Here is a 9,888-nt window from a genome sequence, read left to right as displayed (position 1 = left end):
AGAAAATATGATACTGAAAAAAAAAGCATAATATTTGCCTTTGCTTCTCATTTTTTCAATATGAGAGACAATGGTCTACTCAGCTTGGAGAAATAGGGTCTAATTCAGATCCGATCGCTGGGCTGCTAATTTTTGGAGCCCTGCGATCATGTATACGCCATCCACCAGAGTGAAATCCTGTCCTGTACAAGCCTGTGATTGCGATTTGCTTAACGGGGCTTGGGAACATTTTGCAGGCCTACGAATGGCTGCAAATCCATTCTTAAGCAGCTCACCATAAAATGATTTTTCCTGTATAGTCTGTGCGTAGCCCAGGATTTACTCAGTGGCTGCGATAGAAACAGGTTGGTTGGGTTCCGAGCTGATGTCACATGACTGGGCACGCCTGTGTTTTCCCTGACACTCTCAGAAAATGTCCAGTTAACACATACAAGTGCTGGTTTCCTGTCAATAAACTTGCATAAAGGCTCGTACACAACGTACAGATTTTCTATCTGGTGGGAACAAAAACTTAGAAATGTATGGGAGCATACATGGGCGGATTTAGGGGGGGGGCACCCCCAGGCACGTGCCCCCCCCCCCCTGTCATTTCCGACTTTATATATTTTTTTTAATCCGTAGGGACACGCAGCTTCTGGCCGACGCACATTTATATGAGCCTGCTGTGGAAGGCTCTCGAATGCTGCTTAGACACACTGACACGAGTTGGTGCTGCTGCAGAAAGCTTTCCGCAACAGCACCAGCTCATGTCAGTTTGCGACAGTGGCGTCACTAGGGGGGTGCGGGGGGGTGCAGCCCGCACCCGGGTGTCACCCTCCACTGGGGTGACACAGTGGCGGAACTATAAATTTTGCTCCCCCTTGCCAAAAAAATTGTGGCGCCCCCCCGGACTCCTCTCCAGCGTGTTTCCCCAGTGTGTGATTGATGACAATGTACAGAACGGTTTTGAAGGAGAGGGTCAGGTAGGCAACCGTGAACTACTGACTTGACTAAGTCATATCTATAGGATTCCCTTAGTGGCCAAAAACTCATCCAGTTTTGATTTAAATTCATTAACAATAGTTGCTGTAAACATCCCCACCAGCAATGAGTTCCAGAATGTCACTGCTCTAATGGTGAAGAAACCTCTTCTTAATTCAGTATGGAATTTATTTACCTTGCGCCTCAGTACATGCCCGCGTGTCCTCAGTATCGGCCTGTAAGTGACCAAATCATCTCCCAGTTCCATATGATTCCCAATCCTGTATATGCGTACTGCAGGCTGTACGCATGCACGGTCTATTTAAAATTGTCTGACCCGTGAAATTGCAGCTGTGCAATCAGGTCTGAATTGGGCCCATAGCTTCAGAAGGTGCAGGAGGTGTTGTTGAAAATGGTTATGACACACCTTCATTTTTGCAACCACTTCCCATTACCTCCCTCAAATACTCCCTGACTGTCAATCACACTGCAGAAAAATCATCCGTGTGACCGTCATATGCTGCTTTCACATTGTCTAATTGTTTAAGACCCTTTATTTCGAAACGGTATTTGAAACGGGTCTGAGCCACTAAACCCCTTTCACATTGCATCTGCAAACCGTTTTAAATAGCATGTTATACCATTGACACATTCAACCCGTTTAACCCCCAAGGAACACGTTTCAAGCCATAGAAATAGAGCCGTTCACACTGCATAAAAAATGACTTTGAAACGGGTAGGACACCGGTATTTGTTAAACGTTAAAGCACCCTGGAGCTTTCACACTGCAGCTCTACCCGTTTTAAAAGGCAAAAAAAGGCAATATACCGTTTAAGGGCTGCAGTGTGAAAGGGGTAAAGTCCATCATAGTACACGTGCATCCAGGGGTAAAGTCCATCCATAGTACACGTGCATATGGTTTCTCAGCACCATAGGCAAATATTCTGCGAGCTTCCCCCCTTCATACCCAGACGCTGGGTAAGAACCATATGGCTCATCATTCAGTCTAGGGCTAGCAGTTATATTATATTTATTTATTTATTTATAGAGATCGAGAGTCATATCTTTGCACTTGGCACTCCACAGATTTAAAAAAGTATGCAAAGCCTACTTAGCATTACATCTTCAGCAAAGGATGCAATATGAAAGCATTGAACACTGATATGCTTTTCTGCATACGCAAATACTTCTTTGATATGCACAGAGTGTCACTAATAAGTTTAGGAGTATGTTTAAAATTGACCCATCCACAGACTTTACAGATATATATATATCAAAGCAGGCTTGCCTACCCTCCCGGAATGGCCGGGAGCCTCCCGGAAATCGGGTCCTTCTCCCGGCCCCCCGGGAAGGTGGGCAAGTCTCCCGCATTCTGGGATTTGCCCCGCTCCATCTTTGCCCGCTGGTTAAAATTACATGAAATCGCGGGTACGCGGGGAGGGGGCGGGGCTTAAATGACGCGATCGCGGCATTTCGCGTCATTTCGCGGCATTTAAGCCACGCCCCCTCCCTCTCGGCCCGCGAATCACGGGGGTTTTCGTCATGGGGGGCGGGGCCAAGTGATGTCAGCCTTGCTCCCGCCCCCCTGATGTGTTGCCTCTCCGGGCTTCTCCCGGAAAGGTGAAGATAAAAGTAGGCAAGTATGTATCAAAGCCTGTCAGCACTCACACTACAAGATTAGCCAGCCCCAGCACCCAAAGGAGGAAAAGTACATGTACAGCAAATAACATCACCCCAGAGACATTTCTTAAATGCAAAACAAGGTGTGTATTGAAACTATTTCAGTCGCACAGGCAATTTCCTTCTGAAATGGACAAAACCATGTGCACTGCAGATGGGGCAGATGTAACTCATACTTGCCTACCTGACCCTCTCCTTCAGGGACACAATGCTCCAGGCTTGCCTACCCTCCCGGAATGGCCAGGAGCCTCCCGAAAACCAGGTCCTTCTCCCAGCCTTCCGGGAAGGTGGGCAAGTCTCCCGTTTTCTAGTGATAGCCCCCGCTCCCCCCTTACCCGCTGTTTTAATAACCATAAATCGTGGGTCCGCGGTGAGGGGGTGGGGCTTAAATGCTGCGATCGCGTCATTTAAGCCCTGCCCCCTCTCCACGGCCCGCGAATCACTGCATTTTTTCGGCATTGGGGGGTGAGGCCAAAGGATGTCAGCCTTGTCCCCACCCCCCTCTCCCGGAGAGGTGAAATCAAAAGTAGGCAAGTATGCAATGCTCTGTTCCTGGACTTTCCTAGTAATGTATGATTACCATCACCTGTGGGGAGCTAGGTAATTGATAAGAAAGGTGTTTCACCACAGGTGATGGTAATCATACATTAACAGGGAAGTCCAGGAACAGAGCATTTTCTCCTTGAAGGAGAGGGTCAGGTAGGCAACCATGATGTAACTTGTGCAGAGAGATTAGATCTGGGTTGGGTTTTACTTCAAAGTGAGAACTATATTGCAGTATAAAAATAATGCAGCCAGTATTTACCCTGCACAGAAACAAAATAACTCACCCAAATCTAAATCTCTCTGCACATGTTACATCTGCCCCACCTGGTTTTGTCCATTTGAGAAGGAATTTGTCTTTGCGAGTGGCACTTGTTTTGCATATGCTCCTGGAGTGCAATTATTTGCAGTATACAGTGCACACACACACACAAACATATGCATAAACATATACAGATATTCCTCACTCAATGACTTAGCTGTTTATCGACCGCTCAGGCTTACAACCTGGTCTTCTTTTATCGACCGCACTGCGACTGCTCAGACTTATGTCCCTGCCCACTCGGACTTACGATCTGCCCTTGCGTCCTGCATACCCATTCGTACTTACGACCCACCCAGACTGTTTAGTGACCGGTGCTGTGCATGTTTTGCAGCGTCTCCGTGACTTGTCAGAGAATAGGAGGAGTAGAGGAGTATTTTATTTAGAAGTGTACTTGTATTATGTATTTTTATACAAGTTCGTTTAATGACCAATTTGTTTAATGACCAAGTCGTAGGAACGGGACCAGGTTGTTAAGTGAAGAATGCCTGTACTATATGTGATATATAGATGTGGCCATCTTTAGGCAGCTGACACCTCTCAGGCACTAGAGAGGTGCAACTGATGAAGAAAAAAAACTCTTACAGGGGCCCTCCGTGAACAAAACCTTCAACACATAACTGCCCGGGACATCACCGTTGCCACCAGCAACCCTCCCATTCCTGAACACTGTCACTACAGACACTACAGATAGCACACACCATGTTCCTACTAAGGCAGTGATGGCTAACCTTGACACTCCAGCTGTTGTTGAACTACACATCCCAGCATGCCCTGCATCAGTTTTACTATTTGGCCATGCTAAAATTGATGCAGGGCATGCTGGGATGTGTAGTTCAACAATAGCTGGAGTGTCAAGGTTAGCCATCACTGTACTAAGGCCTCTGCAGACATCCCCACCAGCACCCCCTTCCCCCAAACACCGCTCCTGCCAATAGCACCCTTGCCTGGACAAATGGACATCACCGCAGACAGCACCACCGACAGACAGCACAGAACACTGTAACTAGTAATTTGGTTTCCCCCAGCCAAAAAGTTTCTATGAAACACCTTAATGACAATTACAGAATGTCACACACCTTAATGTTCGTAAGACAATATGCCACACACTGTAATGCCCATTAAAGAATGTCACACACCTTAATGTTCTTAGCATATTATACCACACACCGCAATGCCAATTACACATTATGTCTCACACAGTAAAGCCCAGTATATAACAAATTGGGAATGTTTACACTAGAGAAGAGATGTTTAAGGGGGACATGCTTAACATGTACAAATATATCAGGGGCCAATATAAGGAACTGTCCAGCGCGCTTTTTTTTTTTATTAAGTTTTTAAAAGTAATAACAAAGTTGGTACATAACAAGAAAGTACAGACATAAATAAAAAAGTACAAAATCGTATTTTCTACCCTTTCTTTGCCTCTACCACGCAACGTTATTATAGAAACCTGTCAAAACTACCACCTCATGGGAAAAAAAACACACACACACGCAAGCCTAAACTACTTAGCTGGACTCGACTTGATGTAATGTTTGTCCAGCGCATGTTTTACTGCAAGGAAGGACTCTAGGACATGTGGGCACGAGTTTAGATTAGAAGAGAAAAGATTTTGTTCCCTTAAGGTGCGTACACATGGGGCAATGTGATCGCTGGCAATCATATTGCTCAGTGTCCTGTTTTCATCGGCGACCATCTCGCTGATGAAAATGACACACTGCTGGAGAAGAGGCAGGGGAAGTCGCTGGTTGGAGGAGCATGCTCCTCCGACCAGTGACCATTAGTGGGCTGAAAATGGGTGCGTGCACCTGGCGATTTATCGCCGGTGCACACTCCAGTAGCTGGCAATATGGTCGCTCAGCGACCATATTGCCAGCGATAAGTGTACCGTGTGTACACAGCTTGAGAAGGAAATATTTTTTCACGGTCAGGGCAACTAAACTATGGAACTCTCTTCCTGGTGGGTTGGTGTCGGCAGACACAATAAATACGTTTAAAATAAGGTTGGACAAACATCTATTGAGTAAAAACATCCAGGGGTACAATTAAGAAAAACAATTTAATAATAAAATTTAATAATAAAATAAAATATCAGTATTCACTACATATAAACAAGGGTTAAGCTAATAAACCAAGGTTGAACCAGATGGACGCAAGTCTTTTTTCAGCCTTAAATACTATGTGTATTTCCCTATTGCCATGAGGGGGGCACCACAAGTTTTATTGGCAGGGGGGGCAAAATGTATAATTACGCCACTGGGGGTAAGAATTGCATTAATCGTGCCTTCCTCCATATTTACCCCTAGCTGACGATCACGCAGTCTCACGCACCCCCACCACTACCACTCTGTTCAGGTTGTTTCTCTATTTGTATATCAGAGTGTACTGGGAGATTAAAGGTGTGCACACACAGTGCAATATGGTCGTTGAGCAATTTTGACTTAATATCTCTCAGCAATATATTGCTCTACCTCATATTTACTAGAAATTGCTGGTCGCTGGTGCACAGTGCATCAGCAATATTCAGCCATAATCGAATACCATGCTCCTGCGACCAGCGACCATTTCGGGCAGGCAGCGGGAGCACGCTCCTAGTAATTTATCACCACAACACAAAAAAACCCACTGGCGGTATGGTCACTCAGTGACCATTAAGCCAGCGATAATGTCTTAAATCGCACCGTGTGTGACTATATAATCTCTGTCCATTTGGGATTCAATAACCCTTCTTTAAATTTGATTTAATAACAAGGAACACTTTTTTTTTATTTTTACATAATAACATGGACAAAGTTAATGTCTGCTGTAGATGAACTGCATCTCTGCTTGCACAGCACTATTAGCAGGAATATCTGTGAAAAGTTAATGAGCCGTTGTTTCCTGTTGAATGTGTATGTTTAATATTAACAGGTTTAAAGACTCATCTAAGGCATAATTCACATTAGTTATGCCAATCCCTGCTCTTTAATGCAAGTCAGCAAGTAGCTGAAATTACACATAAAGAAATAACATTTGTATCTATATTCGCTTATGTTCCTGTACAAGAGTATCCCAATACTACAGTGTATATTTGGGGAAATTGTTACCTTTGGCATACCTCCCAACATGACCCTCTGCAGGAGGGACACATTGTTCTGTTTCTGGACTTCCCTCTTAATGGATGATTACCGTCACCTGTGTTGAAACACTTTTCCTATCAGTTAACCTATTTAATATAGGTGATGGCAATCAAAAATTAAGAGGCAAGTCCAGAAACAGAGCATTGTGTCCCTCCTGGAATGGGTCATGTTGGGAAGTATGCCTTCAGTAGCGCATGCAGGGGGGTTTCTGAGTACCCAGAAACCCCCCTAAGAGTCTAAGGGCCCTCAGCTAAAAGCTGAGGGTCCTCTCTTTCCATGGGTATAAGAATTGTAAAAATCGGCTCTTGGGACCCGGAGATATCTGACTTCAAAGCAGCGGTCCCCATCCAAGCCTGTTAATTGTTATTCCCAGTCAGATATTTAAGGTTCTGTCTGACTTAGAGTTTTTCTGAGGGTATATTTCAAAAGCTGGGACTCTTCCCCTTTGAGGGACACTAGTAGCTTGTCTATACTGTTCCCAGAACCAGAGATATCAGTCTTCCAGCAGCTGGTTACTGCTCCAGCTACACACACCTGGTATATAGTTTTATATACTCGTTGGCAGATTGCTCTGCCTCCTGAACTCTGATCCCCTAGTCCCCAATACCATTTGGTAGGTGGGATTCTCTAGTTTTGAATTCCATTAAAATCTAAGAAATCTATTTCTGGGAACTGGAGATATCTGCTGTCCTCCCACCAGAAAATTATGAATAATGAGCCCACTCCACTATACACCCCTCCTCTGCATATTAAACATCCTCTACCACCCTGGAAGTTATGTATCAGGGCTCCTTCATTCAGCCCATTGCCCCCTTCTCCCACTCCATATCCCACCATCTGTGCAGTAAAGGGGTAATTAGTGGAAATTACTGATCCAGGCCCAGTGGCGTAACTACATTTTGGGCGCCCCCCCGCCGTTAAAGGGAGGGCGCCCAGCCACTTACCCGCCGCTCCCCCAGGTAGCCGTCAATGCAGGTGGGGGGGACGGACGCTGCGGGGGACACAGAGGCGGCAATTACTTACAGCTGAGGCGGGCAGGGGGAGACGGGAGCTGTCAGTACGGAAGGAAAAAAAAAAAGCCCATACAATGAATGGGCAGCCTGTGATTGGCTGAGCGCTCTCTCAGCCAGTCAGCAATTGGCTGAGAGAGCGCTCAGCAGCCAATCACAGGCTGCCCATTCATTGTATGGGCTTTTTTTTCTTCTTCAGTACAGACAGCTCCCGTCTCCCCCTGCCCGGCTCAGCTGTAAGTAATTGCCGCAGCTGTGTCCCCCGCAGCGTCCGTCCCCCCAGCCGCCTTCGCAGCGTCCCCCCCACCTGCACATGTAAAGACTGGGGATGGTGCGGCGGGGTGTAACATAACTATAGCACTGCAGCCCCCGGCGCCCGCACATGCATAGCGCCACCCCGCGGTCGCGGGGGCTGCGGTGCTATAGTTACGCCCCTGTCCAGGCCCTACATGCAGAGCGGTTGATATAATACCCCCTACCACCCGCAGGACATCAAAGCTTCCTCCACCTCTACCGCTGGAGGATAGGTAGGGGCCCCAATACATTGCTATGCCCAGGGGTCATACACTGCTGTTGACGCCTTTGTGTATATATATATATATATATATATATATATATATATATATATATATATATATATAAAAAAAAAATATTATTATTATACATTTGGTCTATCTATAATACTTTAACTGACCTGGCATATACTGGGTCACCTAAGTGTCCATCTCCATGCTTTGCTCCACCCCTCTGGAAACCCCCTTCTGAAAATCCTGTGTTTGCCACTGGCCTTTGCTAAAGCTGGCCCAGGTTTGCCTACCTGACCCTCTTGTTCAGGGAGAAAATGCTCTGTTCCTGGACTTTCCTGGTAATGTATGATTGCCATCGCCTGTGATGAAACACCTTTCTTATCAATTACCTAGCTCACCACAGGCGATGGCAATCCTACATTACCAGGGAAGCCCAGGAACAGAGCATTTTCTCCCTGAAGGAGAGGGTCAGGTAGGCCAGTGGTTATCAACCTCGGTCCTCCGGACCCCCCAACAGTTTACGTTTAACAGGTCTCCACACAGAATCACAAGTGAAGTAATTAGCTTATAGAAGAAAAATCAAATCCTAAACTAAATCGAATGGTTTTTGTGTCACTTTCGATCTGCATTCGATTCGATGCGCGCTCCCGTTTTCACAAAATCGTACAGAAAAATCTACTGTGCAGCCAAGGAAATATCGAATTCGATCTAGTAAATCGAATGTGTACAATGTACCATGAATGTATATCGAATTCGATATCTAATGCAAAAGTACAGATCTAATGCCAAATCGAATGGGAAGATCTCATGCCAGATCTAATGGAAAATCAAATCAAAAGCAAATCGATGTCTGTGTACGGGCCTTAACTTGGTATAACAGTTGCCAGACATCTCCCTGGTAAATAAAAAAAAAAAAACATGATGTAGAGCAGCAGCTCAGATCTTGAATTATCTGCAAAAAAATAGAAAAAAAAAACCCTGCAAAATACTTTCACAAAACTGCAGTAGCACTAATCAGGGGACCTAAAGCAGTACCAGCCTCCTCTCTGTTCCTGCAAGATGTTCTAAGGCTGCGCAGCCAGTGATGTTGGACAGGTTAGAAGTGTAAAGGTGCATACACACTCTACAATTTTTTGACCAGTATCATTAATTTTGGCTCTTCTGAACAATATTGATCAAAGTATAGTTCAGTGTGTATTTTACGAACAATGATGCGTGTACCCACAGGTCATTCATCAAGGTGGTTCGTCTACTGTGCAGGCAAGTGAATTTCAGATGTCTTTCACAAAAATCTATAGATCATTTGGCGTTCATCATTCGTCGTTTGTCGCATTATTCAGTGTGTATGCACCACATTCATACATTCATACTTGCCTACTTTTAAAAACTGGTTTCAGGGAGATTTTAGTTGGTAGTAGAATTTTGCACAGTGCTCCATTGCGTGTCATGCTCCTCCCAAAGGGCACATCTAGTTACATATATGGAGAGATTGTGAAAAGAGATTGTGAACGTGGCACCTATACCCCTTTCACACTTACAGAGCCGGGTCATACCCGGGAATGTGTTCCCGGACGCTTCCCGGGAATGTACCCTTTCACACTGCACTCAGACCTGGGATCGACCCAGGACAGCCCCATTCACGCTGATCCCAGGAAATCCCTGCAAATACATATGCATGTCATTAGAAATGGACTCCAGGGCCCTGAAAGATGACATCAGCA

This window comes from Crinia signifera, chromosome 1, assembly GCF_055691185.1.
Source record: "Crinia signifera chromosome 1, ASM5569118v1, whole genome shotgun sequence".
Classification (NCBI taxonomy): domain Eukaryota; kingdom Metazoa; phylum Chordata; class Amphibia; order Anura; family Myobatrachidae; genus Crinia; species Crinia signifera.
Note: the sequence above shows the minus strand (reverse complement) of the source record.